This window comes from Periplaneta americana, chromosome 8 (genome assembly GCF_040183065.1).
Source record: "Periplaneta americana isolate PAMFEO1 chromosome 8, P.americana_PAMFEO1_priV1, whole genome shotgun sequence".
Taxonomy (NCBI): Eukaryota; Metazoa; Arthropoda; class Insecta; order Blattodea; family Blattidae; genus Periplaneta; species Periplaneta americana.
The window spans coordinates 9,629,849-9,652,893 of NC_091124.1; the positions used below are offsets into that span (position 1 = coordinate 9,629,849).

General features: G+C 32.8%; 1 protein-coding gene across 7 annotated transcripts in view; it reads right to left on the bottom strand.

Annotated features, from left to right (window-relative positions):
* Positions 1-23,045, bottom strand: part of Mef2 (myocyte enhancer factor 2) — a 409,979-nt gene that overhangs the window by 371,572 nt on the left and 15,362 nt on the right. For all 7 annotated transcript variants that reach the window (XM_069832390.1, XM_069832385.1, XM_069832381.1 and 4 more), the window contains one exon: positions 4,163-4,222. The gene's annotated coding sequence lies outside the window, so the exon portion shown is untranslated. The remainder of the gene's footprint in view (positions 1-4,162; positions 4,223-23,045) is intronic.

The following is a 23,045-nucleotide window of genomic DNA, read 5'->3' on the forward strand; positions in this document are numbered from 1 at the left end:
GTCTTGTTTGAAATACAATGTATGAATGAACAATGGTCTCAGAAGGCTCGTAATAATTTCATTCGCTCTTACAAACCTGTTCTACAATAGTTCTTACAGTTGGCTACAAGTTGATGAAATATCATGCAAATGGCAGCTAACTTGTCTGGTGCTCTTATTATTAAAGTGGACTCAACACAGTATACAGAAGAACTAAAACCCATTTGAATCTCGTGACTGCTCTCGTTACCTCAATCCCAGGGTCTGTAGGTCAGTAATACCTCTTGATCAGGTAAAACAAGCCTTGTAATTCAATTATCTCACTTGATTCTTATATTTTCTTTTGTGTTTCTTTTTCTACAATATTAAACATCCTCATTTTTTCGTTTGATTTAGATATTTGTATTTGCATATCATAATTTAGTCAACCGTTTCATCATCAACAACACAACCATCAACTTCCCGATGAACCCAATAGCCCATTCCACGTCAGAGATGTCCTCCTAGGGGTTTCTTGGTTCGCTAACATCTCTACATCCTGTCGATCTTCTTTCTTTCCTTCTTAAAACGTATCTTTTCTAATTTTTTTTTGTTCATATACCTATTTACTAATATTTTATTTGATACTTAAATATACATGATATAACATACACACTTTCGTCATCATTTCAGTCATACACAATGCACACGCATTGTCTACCGGTCTTCGTGTTCAGTCAACAGCATCAGTATCCCACTCTCACTTCTCCAATCTTCACTTGTCATCATACGTTTCCAGGGTGTCAGCCAAGTGCTCGTTGTCTCGCGGCTTCTTGCGCTGGTTCGGTTTCTTACGCTTGTGGAGTGTCACCTTCTTTATTTTGTTTTGAATATTTCAGAGAAATTATGCAATATTTTTACTTCTCATTTTGCCATTTCATGAAAACAGATTCTGTTCCACTTACACATTTTGTCCTTTTTAATAAAAGAGACAACAAGAAGATCATTCAATATCTTCACTTGAATCAGAATCATAGTCTTGCTCAATTCACTTCTTGTTTTCTGTTCCAAGCTGGAAATCTAAATCCTGATTGAGTCGTCTACGAATTTTGTCATCAATTACACATTTCACTGTCTTGAAAGCAAAGAGCAGTACAGAGCTGGAAGTACCAGAAAGCGCATTAAATTACAATATAAAAATTAAAATGTTAAAATTACTCCTACTATCAGACGTGTGGTGCATTTCACACCCTACAGTGACATTACTTATCTTTATTGATATTTACTTAATTTTATTTGAACTCACGTTACAACTGCTCAGTAAGTTAGATGCTAGAACAATGATGGAATACATGGACCCTCGTCATTGCTAACTGCTCTTTAGCTCCTAAGGATAACACAGGATTAAAGCAGTCAACTTCATTTTACTCCTCTTCCTTATCCAACTCTTTCTTTTCTTCTTCTACAAGTTCATCTCCTCCTCCTCCCATTTCATCCACTCTTCCGTTTTTATGCTCCTCCTCAGCATCACCAATTGAGTTCTTCAAGTCCATTCTGGCTTCCTTCAATTTCTATTGGAGCATCCTTCCAGATATTCTACTGATCATTTTGTCCAGACGTTCATGCCAAATCTATCTGCAATAATTTAATTTTTCATTTACATCAAATATAATGAAGCTATCTTTGAACTTCTTTGTTGTTACAATTATGCAAGCTTCTACTGTCTGAGTTATTTGTTTAATCCCTTTGAATGAAAAACACAATGGGAGAAAATAGTCTGTCATTACGTCGTTTTGAAGCAAAAGCAGAAAGAACATGCAGAAACAGTCCCAAATTGTCATTATTTTTTATATTATCTTGCAATGTCGTTCTGCTATAAATTATCTTCTGTTTATGTCAAAATAGTATGTTCTTCTCTGATATTCTTGTTATACACAGTCATTAAAATTTATAACTACACGTATACTGCATATGCATCCTGTGGAAATGACACTCCACTGGCCTGCAGTCACATTACATGATCTACCTTACTCTACTTCCCTTAAGTTTTTTTCTCCACTTCTTTATTTCACTATTTATTTTTTTCTTCAATCATTTTTCCTATCTTTTTCTATTTCTTTTCTTTTTTTGATGTTTCCTTTCTTTCTCCATTTCTCTTTCCACTTTTCTCTTTCGTGTCTCTTTCTTACTCCATTTCTTGATTTCTCTATTTCTTATTTTCTTTTCTAATATCTCTTTTCCTGCTCCATTTCTCGATTTCTCTATTTCTTCTTCTCTTTTTTCATTTCTCTCTTCTTTCTCCATTTCTTTATTGCTCTATTTTTTCTCTTCCTTTTCTATTTTACCTTTCTTGCTGCATTTCTTAATTTCTCTATTCTTTCTTTACTTTTTTGTGTTTCCTTTCTTTCCCCATTTCTTCTTTTCTTTTCTAATTTCTCTTTTCCTGCTCCATTTCTTGATTTCTCTATTTCTTCTTTTCTTTTTCATTTTTGCTTCCTTTTTACATTTCTTGATTTCTCTATATCTTCTTTTCTTTTTTGGTGATTCCTTTGTTTCTCTATTTATCGATTTCTCTATTTCTTCTTTATTTTTATTTTTTCTTCTTTTGCTTTTTCCATTTTTCTTTTATTTCTCCATTTCTGAATTTCTCTATTTACAGGGTAGTTTCAAAAACAGTATTTCACATGTATCTGTACATGCTAGAGGAACTACAGACTAAAATTTGAGCATGAAATAAGAATAATTTCAGTTTATGAGCTTAGACCACTGAGTGACAACATATTTTCGCCATATCAAACTTGTACACGAGTGGAGTGGAAGGACAACGCTTTCAACATGTACTTTAAGATGGGTTTCATAATCCATTTCACCTTCCGCCATTGCAGGCAGCATTTTTACAGGCTGATGCTCGACTTGTCACCTGGGAGCCAGATTTCGTACTACGGCAGCCATTTTATATTACGGACACTGTATTTGTGGTTTATTCTTTTGCACACTGTAGACCTCAAATATTTCATGTCTCACTTACTTTTCTTTCATTATTTTTAACTGTCAGACCTATATAGTATTAATTGAAGAGATATGGCCCTTGATTACAAATTTATTTATTTTTTTGTACTTTCAAAATACGTGACCCCAAGGGACCTAAAGTCGTGAAAGGAAATTTTACAGGAGAACAAAATAATGAATTTGGGGTATAAAAACTGCGTTTCTATTTTTTGAAATCTTGCGCTACTTGTAGGCTTTTTTACATACTAAACTAGGACGTAGTTTTACACAGTGGTTCTTAAATACTTAAATCTTTCTTATAGTTGCTAAGGAAACAAATGAAAATTTTAATTTGCATTTTTCTCGAAAAGTGCAAATGTAATATCAATATTCATTAAGTAATATATTACAAGTTATAGCATCTAGAACCATGAATTTTTTTTAAATGCTCAGTATTTCATCCTCTTTCTGAAACCACAAAAAACAAAAAAATGAAAAATCCGACTTTAGGTCCCATTTCCTGCAACTAGTCACAATATATTGATAAAGAAACATGTAAACATGCAAAAGAAACAATCACAGCAAAACAGCCATAAAATCGTTACAATTACTATAAATCTCACTAGATCTACTAAGAATGGAACTCTGAGTTCCTTTAGAGTGAAGAAACCGTGCAACTCCCTGTGATATATGCTAAAGCTATAAGAGAAAAAATCAATGGCTAAATATGTATACAAACACTTTCTAATTTTTATATTTGAAGGATTGGTGTCTATATAGGGTGATTATAAAGTCTGGAACCATAGAGCTATATACTGTTTACTGATCGCCTTGTGGAATGGCTGCAAGGTCACCCAATCTGAACTTTTTCTGCCATATAGGGATCTTGAAAGCTGAGGTATGCTGTAAAAATTAGGAATCTGGATCACCTCCAGGAAAAATAACACAACAATGGCTGCTCTGGATCCTCATGTATTGAAGAGAATTAAAGGAAAAATGATAAAACATTTGTGAAAATGTGTTTAAAATGGTGGCGAAGATGTGGAGCATATTCTATTGTAGGGAAATGTGCTGTTCATTATTTTTCCTATGGTTCTAGACTTTACAGCCACCTTGTATTATGTCACAGACTATTAACGTGGAAGAACACTTGCATCATTTCAAGACCTGCTTAATTACTATCTCTCTTCCTATTATAAAGAAATACTTAACTCACCAAATATGACAGTTCGACAGCAATCTAACTCACATCCGCTACATGTATCCAATAACAGCTCTGAAATAACAAAGAAAAAACTCTAAGACTAGAACTGAAATAGTGGATTACAATTAACCTTAATGTAACATACTACCACACACATTTCAAAATATGCACACACATATAGTGTATACATGTGTAGGATAACTTAAAACTGGCTCACTTCAACTAGCAATGCTACAATCTCAACATGATTACACAAACACAAAAATTCATCACTGCACAGGAAGCTCACTTCTGACACACATTAAATTTATTCTATAGCTAATGTGAGCAATAAGGAGTTTTTTTTTTTATACTTTCATGTCATTTTCATGTGTGGCTGTGTGCAATGGACTGGTTTTAAGTGAACTATCGTAGTTATTATAAAACTTACAATATTAAACATTTTAATTTGTTATTTTATTTATTTTCATTTAAGTTACATTTACTTATTTATTTAGTTTGTTTTATATTTTTATCTGTCTGTCTGTCTATTTATTTATTTTGGAATGTATGTGTGTATGTATGTATGGCTAGAGTATTATTAGCTTTCCATATTACAGATCTGCATTCAAATCTCAACAAGTGTATATGAAATTTATGGTGTAGTACGTAGCAAGGCCGAGTTGATCTCGATGCTTTAGTGGTCACCATCTTTGCCTTTGGAACTGAAGTTCGCATGTTAAAACTCATGATAAATTTTCAAACTATAACAGAAATTCTTATAGCTACCTTCATAAGGTAAAACTAAAGATTCCATACAGTACACATACAGCACTTAACAGAAACTAAAAAAATGCAAAATTACTGCCTGTTCCTCACTCAATCAAGCACTCTGCTTTGCAGATATCTAGAGTGTGTAGAGTGTGCATTTTAAAACAGTTTAGCTGCAAGAAAATTATTAATTTTGAATTAGATTTATCAACGATGCCTAACAAAAAATGTGCTAGAAGAGTAATGCTTAAGCAGTGGGTTGAAGGACACGCAACTATAGCAACTGATGGTGTCTCAATATTCTTATGTAAAACAGAAAAATCATCAATTATAGTAAACTGCTAACTTTTTTTTTTTTTTTCAATCTGTAGTAAGATGTGCTACTGTTCAAGTCACAGCAGAAAACTAAGTGGAATGTAAAATTAATTGTTATGTTTGTTTACGGCGTGTAACACATGTTGAAGTGTTTTCGAAATGGGAAGATAAAATGTCAAGCCGTCTACAGCCTGCATCACCGACATCTTAAACAAATAATATTCTTTCTCATTGAGATGATCAGTCTTCTGTGGAAAGAATCACAAACAAGAGCAGGTGTTGCTCTATTTAATTATCCCATTAACAAACCCACGTGTGTGTCTTATTGCCGTCATTCCTGTCATGCTTAATTAATCAATTATGCATATTAGTGGGAGTATCATATGTATTTGTAATAAAATACATTATCATCTAGGAAAAGTTATGTTGTTTATAAATTTAATGTGAACAGTAAATAATGGGTAGTGTATGTAACATTTTAGTCTCTTCTCATATAACTTCATTTCTACTCAATGTACCTTTTCCCTAAACATGTCGGCACGGAAGATAAGTCCTATAATGTAACACTATTGCATACAACACAGTACATTAAGAATAAAGTAAACTGCTTTCATGTTTGTTTTGCTTCAAATCAACTTTTATTCCTATGGCAATTTTTTTAGTTAGTTATTTAACGACGCTGTATCAACTTACTTACTTACTTACAAATGGCTTTTAAGGAACCCGAAGGTTCATTGCCGCCCTCACATAAGCCCACCAGTGGTCCCTATCCTGCGCAAGATTAATCCAGTCTCTATCATCATACCCCACCTCCCTCAAATCCATTTTAATATTATCCTCCCATCTACGTCTCGGCCTCCCTAAAGGTCTTTTTCCCTCCGGTCTCCCAACTAACACTCTATATGCATTTCTGGATTCGCCCATACGTGCTAAATGCCCTGCCCATCTCAAATGTCTGGATTTCAAGTTCCTAATTATGTCAGGTGAAGAATACAATGCGTGCAGTTCTGTGTTGTGTAACTTTCTCCATTCTCCTGTAACTTCATCCCGCTTAGCCCCAAATATTTTCCTAAGCACCTTATTCTCAAACACCCTGAACCTATGTTCCTCTCTCAGAGTGAGAGTCCAAGTTTCACAACCATACAGAACAACCGGTAATATAACTGTTTTATAAATTCTAACTTTCAGATTTTTGGACAGCAGACTGGATGATAAGAGCTTCTCAACCGAATAATAACACGCATTTCCCATATTTATTCTGCGTTTAATTTCCTCCCAAGTGTCATTTATATTTGTTACTGTTGCTCCAAGATATTTGAATTTTTCCACCTCTTCGAAGGATAAATCTCCAATTTTTATATTTCCATTTCGTACAATATTCTGGTCACGAGACATAATCATATACTTTGTCTTTTCGGGATTTACTTCCAAACCGATCGCTCTACTTGCTTCAAATAAAATTTCCGTGTTTTCCCTAATCGTTTGTGTATTTTCTCCTAATATATTCACGTCATCCGCATAGACAAGAAGCTGATGTAACCCGTTCAATTCCAAACCCTGCCTGTTATCCTGAACTTTCCTAATGGCATATTCTAGCGACACTGTATCAACTACTCAATTATTTAGCATCGATGAAATTGGTGACAGCGAGATGGTATTTGGTGAGATGAGGCCGAGGATTCACTATACATTACCTGACATTTGCCTTACGATTTGATAGAACCAGGTAATCGACCCAAGCGGGAATCGAACCCAACTAGTGCAACTCCAGATTGGCAGACAAGTGCCTCAGCTGACTGAGCTACACCAGTGGCTATATTTCTAGTCATTACGAACAATGTTCATTACAATTTTTTTTAAAGCGTGTTCTGGAGAAATGTCAGAATGATTTGAGATAGTGAACTTGTGGGCAATAAAACCTTACTATGTAACAGGACAAAAAAAAAAATCTGGGTTGTATAAAGATCAATAAGGTATGTTGATTTAATTATGATGCATTTAACTATTATAAAAACAAGATTTACTGTAGCTGTTCAAAACACTGACAAGGAACATCGCAATAAAACAATGGTTTACTGGGCACACCTCCATGCAGACTGCAATACTAAGAGCAACAAGATTCGGTTTGGCTGGGAAGGAGTCTCACATACCAAACTTTTGACACACGCACACATACATTACACAAAATAAACAGGGGATTTAAAAAATTCCCAATGATTTCGTGAAATGTTTATACCCAAATTCAAGTAATAAAATACAATATGTAGTACTTCCTCTAAAAACGAAGTGTATTTTATTTGATATTCAAGACATAAATAACCCATTTACTCTATATGTCCATGATTATTGCATAGAAAACTGAGGCGCATTAAATAGAGTATGGAGGAAGATATTCAGTGTGGAAAACCACTTACACTTCTATTTCCATGAGTGATATCAGAGTAAACTTTTTAAGTCAAAATGTTACAATTCTTCTCTTTTGTACCTCGAATATAGACATTTCAAGGCAAAAAAAGTCCAATGGTGTTAGGTCATGTAACACTGCTGGCCAAGTGAAAGAACCACCATAACCGACCATAATCGACATTGTGAACAGCTACTGTAAATCATATTTTTATAAAATGTACCACAAAGAAATTACCGTGCCTACTGACCTTTATATAACCTAGCATGTTTCCCTCTTATATAGTAAAGGAGCTTTCATTGCCCATGAGTTGTGTACCTCAAAGCATTTTGTTACTTTGCCAGAACAACCCTTGAAGTTTGTCATTAAGAGCAGGGAATCACCGAGTGTATGCATATGAGTATAAAGCATAAAGACTTGTATACTGGAAAATAAGAAAGCACATGGAAATCCTCTGAGACCAACAGATTAAGATTTACTCATCTCTCATCCACATATTGCACACACACAAACAAAGACGACGTTTTGAGTTTATTATTCTGGAAACGAAAGACTCACTCAATATTCATATAACTCAATATACTTATATACAAAGCCAAATAATCACAGATAATTCGTAATAACATGATATTTGGTTGAGGCAGGTTATAAATTGAACCATGAAGCTGTACAAGCTCTCGTGTCTTCATTCTAATGAGTATTTCTGATCCATAAATGATGAGATGTTGTGTCAGAAAGACTCAAGAATGTTATAATCTTGGTTGAAAGCCGAATTCTTTTCTTATGTTTTTATGTTATTCGAAACTTTTTATTAAAATTAGCATAAATAAAAGTAAGCAAACATGGGATGATAACAGTTATCTGCTTATTTTATTTTTATTTTAGTTGGTTATTTAACAACGCTGTATCAACTACTAGTGTTGATGGGATTGGTGATGGCGAGATGGTATTTGACGAGATGAAGCCGAAGATTCGCCATAGATTACCTGACATTCGCCTTACAGTTGGGGAAAACCTCAGAAAAAACCCAACCAGGTAATCAGCCCAGTGGGAATCGAACCCACGCCCGAGCACAACTCTGGATCAGCAGGCAAGTGCCTTAGCCGACGGCTACGCCAGTGGCTGTTATCTGTTTACATGACCAGATCAAACACTAAGTAAAATTTGCAAGAAATACCCAAAAATAAATGGCCACAAGAACAGAACTGAGTCTACGCTACATCAAGTCCAAATACAGTCTTAAATATAAGAGTGAGATTTAAAGAAAACATATATAGTAAAAGAAACCTTTATTGTTGATGATAATAATTATCACCATCATTATCAAAACTGTACAAATATCACGTTCTACAATACTGGTAACTTACAAAAAAATTAAATATATATAATTTTAAATTATAAAGAAGTGAATGCATATAAGAGTTGTATGAACATGACAAACAAAAAGCCTTAGTGAAAAATGAAAGAAAACCCTAACACCAATACTACAAAAATTCCATCCACAAAAATGACTCGACAAATACAAAATTATCCAGTGTGTTGAAAAAGTGTCGAAGTCCTATTGTCTCGTGGCTAGTAACATGAATTTAATTTGCTAACACATATTTTAACAGAAATCTCTGCCTCCAATTCAATGAGATAATTTCAAATATGAAACGTTACTACATTCCTTGACTACAGTAAATTCATTGTTTTTGTTTATGATACAACGAGTATATGAGCCATAAAATTGGCAAGATTTTGAAGCAAACAATAAATATGTAGGTGGATACGTCCTTGTCCTGTGTCTGGTGTCAGAGGGTTACACTTCATTGATCAAACAAATGGATCAGAAGGTGTATGCTGAAATATGGAAGGCAGACCATGGTGTAAGGGCTAAAATAGGCATCAGTGAACACTGTAGATTCAGTCAAGATAATGACTTGACATTTTAGCATATTTTACTGTTCAGTTTTCACAGCAACCGCTCAGTCTGAAAATCGGATTTCAGTTTGTATGCAGTAAGCCTAACTGTATGCATTTGCAGAATTTCAACATTGAAATAAACACTGAAATCAATCCTCTAAGATATAGTCACGATGTTTTACAACGATTCAATTCCCTTATCTGATTGTGAACTACATCACCATTCTGCCCTACTAAGCACAGAAGGGATAACTGCAAATTTTATGACAAGATGTAATGAGGCACAGCAATTCTTTGGAGTATTTTGCACCTAATAATAGAGTTTTATGGTCGCATCAAGGCTCTAAAATGATGTACAACTAGGGATATGTGCATTTGCATACATGTTATATTAAGGTTTTTAGTGTAATTATTTCAGAACTAACTAGACTGCAGCTACCCCCCCCCCCTTAGTAGAGAAGCATCAATAGTTGATTTTCAACTAATTATTCAAAAGATACACAATACCTACATGAAATAGTTAATATGCACCATCCTCAAAATAAAAAAAAAGACGAAATTTAATTATCTAGATTAGATTACATATAGAAGGCATTCTCTGTAATTGCAAAATTCAGAAATTTGACTTCATTGATAAACTGTACCATTTAAGTAGATATTATGATTAATTTCCACACATTTCATAAAACAGCTATATGAGTACTGTAATCATTTCTGATGTTAGTTTCCATTTATGAAAATCGCCATAAATAAAGTGACATAAAAGTTAAAATATCATAAATAATTGATTTGGTTATATCATATGTAACAAATGTGTTATGACAAGAGATCCCATTCTACAACAATGAGATGCTCCTCTTGAAGGGTTGTGATTATCTTTCTCAGCTTCACAGGGACTGCCAGGCTTTGATAAATTCGCAACGAAAAGTAGAAATTCATTCATTTAGTGTTCTGCCCAAGGGCAGGTCTATCACTGCAAACCCAGCTTTCTCCAATCTTTCCTATTTTCTGCCTTCCTCTTTTGCAGTTTTTCTTGGGAAAGATAAATGCAGTTGCTTTCTGTTGCTTTCCACACACCTCTCTCTCTTTAGCATCTTAAAAAGATCTCGGGGGGGCCCCAACGTGGAGAGGTGAGGAGAGTGGATTTGACTCATTAGGCCCTCCGGACTTCATCGAAATTCACCACAAGGATTAAATATCAGTTATGTCAGGACTTTTTACCCGATCAGGGAAAGGGAAATCCCAATTAGCAAGTAGGAATAATTCTGTTTAAAATAATTTCTTCCAAACCTAAGTATCTGAGGATATAATGGAAAATTCAATTATTTCTTTATCTTATGCAAGAAATAAAGTTTAAAAAAGCATTACGGTCAATTTTAGGTTTGTCAGTTTGCTATGTCAAATGATGATCTATAATTCTTTTACAAAAACTATTACATTTCATGTGATAAATTGCCTCACAGATAATGAACATGAACAAATTAGGAGATAATGCTATGGCTTTTTTTTTTTTTTTGCAGCATCACAATACTCTCTAAATGAGAATGTAAAAGTGGGCTTTCTTTCAATATCTATGCTTCCAACTTTAACATTTTATAGCATATTCAATTTCATTATTTATTTGTGTCAGAATACTGTTTCCAATTTCCTGAACAAATTAAACACAGTAAAGAATTTTTTCTTCAGTAAAAAGGTTCTATGCACTTGGACTGTCATTTGATAGTTTGAGCCATTCTTTCAGTATTTTTATCACTTTCTTGCTCGTGAACTCTGTCCTTTTTTAGCTCATCAATATCTGATATGAGTGATCAATAGTTGAATGGCCAAAATAAGTCCAAATTTTTGGAAACATTGATCTTCCTCCCAAAGTATGTAATGAGTAAGTGAACAAATGAATAAGTAATCAATAAGTGATTACTTATTTACGTATTTATTTATTTATTTATTTATTTATTTATTTGTATTTTGTTTTGGTTTGTTTGCTTGTTTGTTTACTTATTTATTTACTTATTTACGTATTTACTTATTTATTTATGTACTTATTTACGTATTTATTTATTTATGTACTTATTTACGTATTTACTTATTTATTTATGTACTTATTTACGTATTTATTTATGTATGTACTTATTTACGTATTTACTTATTTATTTATGTACTTATTTACGTATTTATTTATTTATGTACTTATTTACGTATTTATTTATTTATTTATTTATTTACTTATTTACGTATTTACTTATTTATTTATGTACTTATTTACGTATTTATTTATTTATGTACTTATTTACGTATTTACTTATTTATTTATGTACTTATTTACGTATTTATTTATTTATGTACTTATTTACGTATTTACTTATTTATTTATGTACTTATTTACGTATTAATTTATTTATGTACTTATTTACGTATTTATTTATTTATTTACTTATTTACGTATTTACTTATTTATTTATGTACTTATTTACGTATTTACTTATTTATTTATGTATTTATTTACATATTTATTTATTTATTTACTTATTTACGTATTTACTTATTTATTTATGTACTTATTTATGTATTTATTTATGTACTTATTTACGTATTTACTTATTTATGTACTTATTTACGTATTTATTTATTTATGTACTTATTTACGTATTTACTTATTTATTTATGTACTTATTTACGTATTTACTTATTTATTTATGTACTTATTTACGTTTTTATTTATTTATGTACTTATTTACGTATTTATTTATTTGTTTATGTACTTATTTACGTATTTACTTATTTATGTACTTATTTACGTATTTATTTATTTATGTACTTATTTACGTATTTATTTATTTATGTACTTATTTACGTATTTACTTATTTATTTATGTACTTATTTACGTATTTATTTATTTATGTACTTATTTACGTATTTACTTATTTATTTATGTACTTATTTACGTATTTATTTATTTATTTATGTACTTATTTACGTATTTATTTATTTATGTACTTATTTACGTATTTACTTATTTATTTATGTACTTATTTACGTATTTATTTATTTATTTATGTACTTATTTACATATTTATTTATTTATTTATTTATGTACTTATTTACGTATTTACTTATTTATTTATGTACTTATTTACGTATTTATTTATTTATGTACTTATTTACGTATTTACTTATTTATTTATGTACTTATTTACGTACTTATTTATTTATTTATTTATTTATTTATTTATGTACTTATTTACGTATTTATTTATTTGTTTGTTTGTTTATTTATTGCACTCTACAATGTATTGTAATGATTTTTTATAATCTTGGTAATATTAACTATTTTTAAGTTCTTAATAACCACACAAAAACTCAGCAATTTAAAGATACAACATTAAGGTTTAATAAATATTATAAATCATATTAAAAATGTCTGTACACATCTCAGCTACAAAAAACTACTTTGCTAAATATCACAAAACCACTAACTGGAATGCATTCCCTAAGAGATGGCTTTCTCAAACTCAATGAATAATAATCTTCATTGTCCATTGTGAAATCCAGATGCCCTCATTCTGTGGACAACACCTGGTAAGAGTTTTGGGTACTGCTATCGACAAAAGCATGCACAATATATTCTAGTAGATCACCTGTATCAATTTTATTACACAGTGTTTGTCCATTTGGATCGGATATAATCAGTTATGTTATGATACAGAACTTTTACATAATTTTTGTGACATAACGAAGAAAATGACCATTTTTGAATATGAATGTACTTAATTTTTTTGTAACAGTTATATAGTACACAAATTTATTTTTAAAATCAAACTACAAGAACCAAATTGTATCATATAACTACATGAAAAGAGAAACAGACAAAGAAAGAAAGAAAGAAACCAGAGAGAGAGAGAGAGAGAGAGAGAGAAACAGGCGGGGAAATCAAAAATAATAATGTTTTCCACTAAATTCGAAAATATGTAAAATTGTATTTCTTTATATTTTTTTTTCCTTCAGTTGGAATGTGTAGGAGGGGATTACATAAGAAGCACTGACAGCTAAATATGAGTTATGTAACTGTTTCTTCCTTGTATTCTACAGCAATTAGTGACATGCCATAGTTTTGAATTGAAATCAACAAGTTAACAGAAACAGATAAACTACAGTAAAAGTTCAGTTAGCCTATAAAAACGAGGGTGGGTGGGAAGGGAAGATGATAAGAGCTAAGAAGCGTGAGGCTCTAAGTCAATGGTTAAATGTGTAAGAATTCCACTTTGACTTCCAATTACACATAAGAATTTGACATCAAGAATATTTAAGTTTGATTGGTATCTCGTGCAGTGTTACATAAACCAGAAAATATGTGGGATGATCTAATTTTCATAATAATCTATGCAAATGTTGGTACTGCAAATTATCACTATTAATGAACTTGCCGTCTGCATGATGTATAACCAACCTTAGTTGAACCTGTTGCGTAAAAACGAAGGACACCAACGATTTAGAAGGAAAAGTATGATATGAATATATCTCAATAAGCCATGAATGAAATTCAATGATGTTAAGAAGCTACAGTCTGAAACATCCAAAAATGCAGAAGTAAAATAATTACTTCACATTAAATTTACGTTCTAATCAAGAATTTTATATGGGATTTTGTGTATGAAGTATCCAATCAAGTACCGAAACATTTTTTACTTTCACTAGCTGTATGACGTATATAGTACTGTGAAGTTATAAAAAATAATGTGAAATTCTTTTATGTAAATACATGTTTTAATCATACCTGATAACGAAGAAATGTGTTTGTGTACAGCAATTCCACTTTCAAGCTATAAAGATTTCGTTTATACTCAGAATGTACTTCAGTAAATTCATTCAGTTGAAAGGGGACTACGTCAAGGTTGTGTTTTATCCCCAATTATGTTCGATTTCTATATGAGCAAAACAATTGAAACATGAAAAACGACAGCACCCAAAGATGTAAAAGTTAATGAAAAATTGTAGTATTTCAACATTAGTTGCAGATGACCATAAACAGAAGATAATTTACAGAGCATGCATTTCAATTGAAAAAAATTTTAAAGAGTATGATATGAAAATTTCAAGTAAAAAGTCAAAATCAATGACATAAGTGTTCCGCCCATGGGTAGATCTTTCACTGTAAACCCAACATTCTCCAATCTTTCCTATTTTCTGCCTTCCTCTTAGTCTCCGCATAAAAAAAAATGTTGTTTTATTTAACGACAATCGCAACTGCAGAAGTTATATCAGTGTTGCCGGATGTGCCGGAATTTTGTCCCGCAGGAGTTCTTTTACATGGCAGTAAATCTACTGACATGAGCATACTTAAATGCCATCGACCTGGCCCGGGATCGAACCCGCAACCTTGGGCATAGAAGGCCAGCACTATACCAACTCACCAATCAGGTCGACATCTCCGCATATGATTCACATATCTTAATGTAGTCTATCATCTGATATCTTATTAGGACATAATTTAATTATAGCAAAATTGTATTAGATAATGAGAGAATTTCAACTGTATCTCCACACCCATTGAAAACTGGACACATATTTAGATAAACTTTTTTACTAACAATAATCCATACGATCACTTCCCCAAAATATTTACTATTCCTCCTAAATCATCCTGTATAATTATTTTATAAAAAAATAAATGATCTTTATTTTAAAAATGAGTACAAAACGGCGATATAATCAGAATTAGCTAATTTTCTTACTTAATATTATTCTTACCTAAAATGAAGGGACACAAAAAAAGAATTACCCCGTACAATTAGAGTAAGTCTGAAGGTTTATTGTGCTTGTCAATGAGATTTGGTGAGATGAGCCTGAGGATTCACCATACGATTACACGACTTTTGTCTTACAGTTGGGAAAACACTCGGGCGGAGTGATCAACTAGTAATCAGCCAAACAGGATTCAAACCCAAGTCTAAGAGCAGTCTCGGATCTCAAGTCCAACTCTCTATCATCTGAGCTACACCAGTGACAAACAACTGAAGGAGTGAGAATGAGATAGTCCAAAGCCACACTTCTAACAAAAATTGTTTTTTGTCCGATTTCATTTCTTACACACATGGGGAAGCTACTGTTAAAATATTATAAAAATGACTCAACAAATGACGTAAGTACTATGCCGAAGAAATTATGATGCCGCACTTAATAGCAATGAACTCAAAACCTTTAACAAGATCTTCTGTAAAATTTTGTCTGTGTGGCTTAGGACTATATCATTCTCAGCCCTTCAATTGTTTCTATCTTATTTTAGTTCACTAAAAAGTATTACAAAGTTAAGCAGTCATATGCGGAGACAAAAAGGAAGGCAGAATATAGGAAAGATTGTTGAGTGCTGGGTTTGCAGTAAAAGACTGTCCTTGGGCAGAAAAGGAATGAATGAATGAATGAATGAATGAATGAATGAAGCAGTATTGACAATATGTGCCTAAAAGTGCATGATTCGGAATAAATATATGTTGGTTTTTTAAAATGTCTTATGCCAATTTACTTAGGTAGTTAGCTACATCGAAAACTTCATAGTTGAGCGCAGAATATGTTCTCTTCCCCTGGGATTGGGGTTAGTTTAGAGTTGCCAAACATTCTGGATTTCCCAGAATTGTTGGTGTGTCCTGGATTGAGTTTTATTTGTCCTGGAATGTAAAAAAAATTGGCAAAGTACAATTCTTTGCTCATTTGTGTGAAATTATTTTTAAAATTCCTTATTCACTATTTCAAGACCCTGTCCAATCTATGTTCAATGTCATCGTCCACTCCACCTGGCATTCCGATGAAATAAAAACAATAATACTATAGTATGTATTAGGTATATTAGGTATTCTACAGTACGGTATCGTTATTCTTCACTCTCTTTGGAAGTTGATTTATTATTGATAGGATTTAAACATTGTATCATGCATTTTTATTTTGTATATGTCAGGCTTAATATGATATTATTTTTCCAGATTTCATCAATAAATCAAAGGAAATTTCATAATCTAGCAAAAATGTAACAAAATTAAAAGTTTAGGAGTTATATAATTAATTGAAATACATAAAACGAATAAAATCAGTTGTATTACAAATTGAATTAGTTCAAATGTCTAGTCTGATGAGAAAATCTGGCAACTCTGGTTGTTACAATTGCCACTTCTCTTTGAAGCTAGTGTCAAGACACTAACCAGGAATGTAAAAAGGGCATTTGTACGAAGTATGAAGTACCTGGGCATGCAGGTGTGCATGATAGAGTTATAAAACCACTCAGTACACACCACTGCTGTTAAGTTACAGAATAAACTAACGAGTAAGCACAACTTTATATAGTAACTGGTAGAGCCAACTCCACTTGGAGAGCTCGGGTTACATAATTTATTACTACAACCTAAATTCTTTGTTATGCTAATATACAAAGGATAGCAGAATACAAAATAACTGTGTGACAAAGAGGGTGTTATTTCATAGTTCTTAATTTATAATTTTAAAACACATTCTAGAGGGATAACCATGGTGACAAATGGCAAGGACAGAAATTTCCAGGATAATCCTGCCGAATCCAGAACAGATGACAATCAAAGGGATGGTTAAATGTTATGTTTTATTTAATGATGCTTGCAACTGCAGAGATTATATCAACATCGCCAGATGTGCCGGAATTTTGTCCTGCAGGAGTTCTTTTACATACCAGTAAATCTACTGACATGAGCTTGTTGCATTTGAATACACTTAAATTCCATCGACCTGGCCCGGGATCGAACCTGCAACCTTGGGCATAGAAGGCCAGCGCTATACCAACTCTCCAACCAGGTCGACATCAAAGGGATGGAGTGAGAGAATTCTGAGAATAGAAATTTTTGCCCTTGCAAAAGAAAATAATTTGTAAGAATAGGAACGGAGATAAAAGTAAACATTATTACTCTCTAAAACCAGAGATACTACTTAGAGACAAAATGTTGAAAAGAAAATACTGTCAAATGAAAGTGAGAGATGAAACCTACTCACTGAGTACACAACAAAACCTCAAAGGGTCCCTAAACCTGACATCTTTGGTGAGAATCTGTCTTCTGAGAAAAGAATCTAAAATGAAAAAAAATGTCCTTTAAACACAGTGATCAGCTTTGTTCTTAGTCGTAATTGTAGTACTGCAGTTTTGTAAAAACATAAGAGAAATTAGACTTGTCAACAGCTTACAGTGACTGAATTGCTAGAGGAAGGCCATTCTTTAAAATGGTTTATCAATAAATTAGATAATAAAGCATACAAGTAGTGCCAAAACATTAAGAAAACATATTTTTCTTAAAGGTAGACTGTACACATTATATTTATCCTAGTACAATGCAGGGAGAAGTTAGATGTAATGTTCACATTAATAATTTGTTCATGCCTATAATTACCAAATTTGCAGACATCTAATAAAGAAATCATCTAACAATTCTCGTATTAAATAAGACTAAGAACAATGCAGCACTGAATTCTGATACTGGAAAAAAAAAAAAAAACTTTCTTTATATAAATTATTTATTCTAATGACCTGTTCATTTTTCAAATCAAGATATAACGCAGCCTACTAACTTCATATTTTCCAGTGGCGTAGCGTCAATGTAAGCTAAAAAGCTTAGCTTCCCCAGTTAATAATAATTTCATAATAAACCTGCAGTTTATGAAGAAAATTATTTATTAATTTTAATAGAACTTATATTTACGCATTAAATATTGTAATGCGGCAGCTCAGGATGATTTGTGATGCAGCAGTAAACAAGAAGCCTGCACACACCAGCTTCCAAGCAGACCGGTTTCTTCTGTGTAGTTCACCCCGCAGATTTTCTATCCCTTCCTAAGCTACCCTAGTCGCAAGGCTCGCAAAGAAGCTAGCTTTAACATTTAAAATAAGTAGTTTCCGAGTTATCCCTTTTCGTCAGTTGTGTTCAGTTGAAGTGTTAGTGTGCATTGTGGCTAATATAATAAATAATGAGCGAAATAACAGTTCCTGACACTAATTTACTTGAATTTTTTTAGGACAATTGTATTATCAAAACTGACTTACGAACAAAAGTGTGATTTAAAAAACAAATGACCGATTCCCTTGCTGTCAATGAAGGACACAACCAAAAGACAGACACATACTTACGTAATGATACTAATATTGTGATTTCTCTAAGTATGACAGGGAGTGAGCTAATGTTATACGTATACGTGTCTATTTGTTAAGAGATATGTGTAAACCGTGAAATCATATTTTATTACGTATCATTTGAGGTCATGCCTTATTGGTGTTACTTACGATGTTCCAACCAATCTTCGACTGCTGACTTGAAATTGACTGCCGGGTACTATTTATTTTAAGACTGTATTTTTGTAATACGTTTTCTCATATTGCATGAAAGACAACTTGAGTTAGCTTCCCCTACTCAAAATTTCATGCTACGCCACTGATATTTTCTACTTTTTTCTTCTTTTTCACTCAGTGGATTCTGCGCTCTCATGAGTTGCTGCTCTGGAAGGATACCCAACCTTAGTCAGAAAAAAAAAAAATGTACTAATTGAGCGACTTGAGCAAGAACTACATGTAATTTTTTCTGGAATCTTCTTAATGAGGGACAGACATGTCGCTAATTTACAACAGAGGATCTCTAGCTTTACTTATTTTTCAAAGAAAGCCATGCCAAAGATTTTTATAATTCCTTAAAAAGCCCATCACATTCACAAACCACCAACCAAAATTTCACAACAGTTTTCTAGATTTAATTCCTCGGCAATTAGATCACCTGTCAAGTGATAACTTCATTTTCTTTCGAGAAGTAATGGAATGGTGTATCTTCGATGAACTGTAACATAACTCTATAGCCACACTTCTGACAACGGTCTGAGTAATATAGTGCTAATACAGGTCTGTAATAACATTTCATTAGATGTGTCGTGAAAATTAAAGCTTGCTTTAATAGAGAAGTTGTTTGTATTGCCTCCTACAAAACTAATTTTCATACTATCACAAACACATGTCAAAAGTTTAAAAATTTTTAATAGTTCAATGGTCTATCAATTCGATTTCAGAATGCCTCAAGTTGTACAGTAAGCACTACAAGATCTATGATTTCAATGAACACCAAAAACTAAGCTCTTGGCAATACCCTCGGAAAAATTAAAGATTAATTCTTATAAGATTACATTCGAATAACACCAGTAATATTATGAGCACAGTTAGAACCAGCTGTAACTGTCATTACAAACGTAAGTAAAAAGAAATATACATTCCGACGTAAAGTTGTTTTACAAGTAATTAGTACACTTATGCTACTCTTAGCACTAGTTAAAGAAGCAAGTTCAATTCTGGCCAATTGAAATGTATAAACAAATTCGACAGAACATATGAAGTTAAGCTCATAAAGCAGTGTACTCAGGCCGTGTCTCAAAGCTACATTTTCAGCTGAAGTGAACTAGATTGTTGACTAAATAGCCAGATGTGACGTCTGAAATCATGATCCAAAGCTACATAGTCCATAGCAATCAAGTCCGTAGTAGCTAGTCAACGAAAATGCTTGCTTGATTGTTGACTTGTTCACTAAACAAACATGGATACCTCACCAGCAAATGGGGTTATGAAATCTGAAAATGCGTTGGAAGTGAAATAATGTAAATATAATTTAGAATAACACGTTAACTTTGAACACTGACATTGTTAGTACCTTCTGTAGAATGTTTTAATCATTACTGTAATATATTAAGCCCTTATCTTTTCCATATAACTCGTAATGAAACTGCATGAGGACACTGCCTTCTTAATTTAGTGCTGCACCGTAATGTCATGGTTTTTAGAAAAATAATCTATGAAGAAGGCCATGTTTCAAGCATACATGTCCAAAGCTCCCTAGTGTGTAATTCACAAGTCATCTAGTTGCTAGTCACTAGTGTGTAGTATGGACTTGAGCTTTGAGACACGGCCTCAGATTCTTAGATTTGTTGAGAGGAAATTCACTCTCAACACAAATTTTAGACCATGCATAACAACACGATTGGCTTTTATTCAGTATGAGGTATTCTTCGTAACACTTTTAATTGTTGTGTTCAATGAAATAATAAAGTTCTCAACATGTTCATAAATACTTAGTAATACTGTAGTCTTTGTAAACTAAACGGGAAGGAGATGAAGAATGAATAAATAAATGAATAAAAAAATAATATGAATAAATAGGGAAGAAAGATCAGAAGGAAGAAATAAAAAATTATGCAAAAGAAATGAAAGGATATGAAGAAAGATAGAAGAATAAACTAAAGAAAGAGAGAAGGAAAGGAAAAAAAAAAACAAGAGAAAAAAAGAAATAGAAATGAAAGGGCGGAAAGATGGAAGAAATAGAAAAAGGACGAAAGGAAGTGATTGATGAGTGAAAGAATAAAATGGAAGAAAAAGTGGATGGATGGATGGATGGATGGAAACAAAGAAAAGTAATAAAGAAATAAAGCATTTATGGGACATTTCTTTTTTTTTTCCAATGCCACAAGGTTGTCATTTGACATTTCTGGTCTCTCCTGGCAATGGCTTATTTGTAACCCACTTTTGAGGTTGGGGCACCTGGAAGGCGGAGTTACCCTGCCCCGATGATATTATGATAGGATGATGTGAAGTGCCAAGAGAGGTCTTAAGCCTAAGCCTAACCTAATTTCCAGACCATGGACGAACACAGGAACATTCCCCTTCAAGAAAAAATTCCTGTTTATTAACCGAGAATCGAACCCGGGACCTCATGAACTATAGTCAGAAGCTCAGACCACTAGCCCATGAGGCTGATATCTTTCATAATCCTCAAAGAATAAATAATGAGAAATTGTCCTTCTATTACACTTTTCATGAGTTTTTATGATTTTTTTTAGTATGTTATTTTACGACGCTTTAACAACAGCTTCGGTTATTTAGCGTCTGAATGAGATGAAGGTGATAATGCCGGTGAAATGAGTCCGGGGTCCAACACCGTAAATTACCCAGCATTTGCTCATATTGGGTTGAGGGAAAACCCCGGAAAAAACCTCAACCAGGTAACTTGTCCCGATCGGGAATCGAACCCGGGCCACCTGGTTTCGCAGCTAGACGTGCTAACCGTAGAGTTTTTATGACATTTTTCCCCCTAAACAACTAATAAGCGTAACAAAGATAATGGCCTGACACTATTAAATGTATTTACAATTCAATTCATGCTTGAATACTAAAATATACCAGCTTCCTGTAGCAAAACACGATCCTATGATACACCGCAAGTTCTATTACTTCATTCCAAGCATCCCTAAGATACTACCACCTGCATTTGCCACTGCACTCATTACTAGAATACAGATTTACATGCATAAACCATTTCTAAAAATATTTCATTTTAAAACTAAATAATCAAAGAATGAAAAGAACACACACATCGATTTCCTCAATTAACGAAACATAATTATCCAGCTCTAACACTATCCAAATACATTTCTGACAGAAGTGTCTACAAGTAATTCTCAGACGCAAAGAAAATTATAAATTATTTTTTAAATGTCAATCAATTTTAAATATGAATATACATTAGAAGAAGTAATTACACACGAACCCACATTTGTGTGTTGTCTGAGGGTTTTAAACATTTATCCATGTAAGACCATGCCTTACAAGAAAACGTATTTTATCAGTGTAGGGCACTGGATAAGATGTCCTTGACAAGTTTTCAACTCTGTAATGAGATAATAAAGTATCTCTTGTAACGTGGGAGATTCTACAAATGAGGTACAGAAAAAAATAAAAAGCTTTGTACTAAAGCATTAATGTAACCTACTACTACACTGTTCTAAATGTAACAAAAAGCAATGATAATATCACAGGTAGTGTAATTGTGACCTTCAGAATCGTACATTACGGCATCAAATCTCCTGCTAACATAACATTGCTACTTCACTGTAATCTACAAACGGAACAAAATGCGTAACTAAATTTCTTTCAAAAGCAGGTTGTCATCTATGAAAGTAAACAATTTTGAGTAATAAATTGTGTTTAACAGATGCAATGAAATTCTGTTCTATATGTTTATGGCATTTACAAATATCGCACTACAGCATACTGCGATACAAGTGTGGGAAGTGCATTATAACAGAACTGAGAAAAAGTCTGAAAAAACTAGCACAACGAGTTTCTTCAATTTCCGAGATTCTGTTATGCACTTCACACACATGTATTGCATACTATTTTTTGTACGATCGTCAATTTAAATACATAAATTAATTAATAAGTTTTTATTGTTATGCTGATTTTAGATAAAGACTGATTTTGTTTCTTTTGGTTTTTTATTTTAACAGGGCTTTTGATTTTGTAGCTATGATACTACTGTTGTTATGTACATACAATTTGTCCACACCTTTGGAGTAACAGTCAGCACATCTGGCTGCGAAACCAGATGGCCCGGGTTCGAATCCCGGTCGGGACAAGTTACCTGGTTGAGGTTTTTTTCGGAGTTTTCCCTCAACCCAATACGAGCAAATGCTGGGTAACTTTCGGTGCTGGA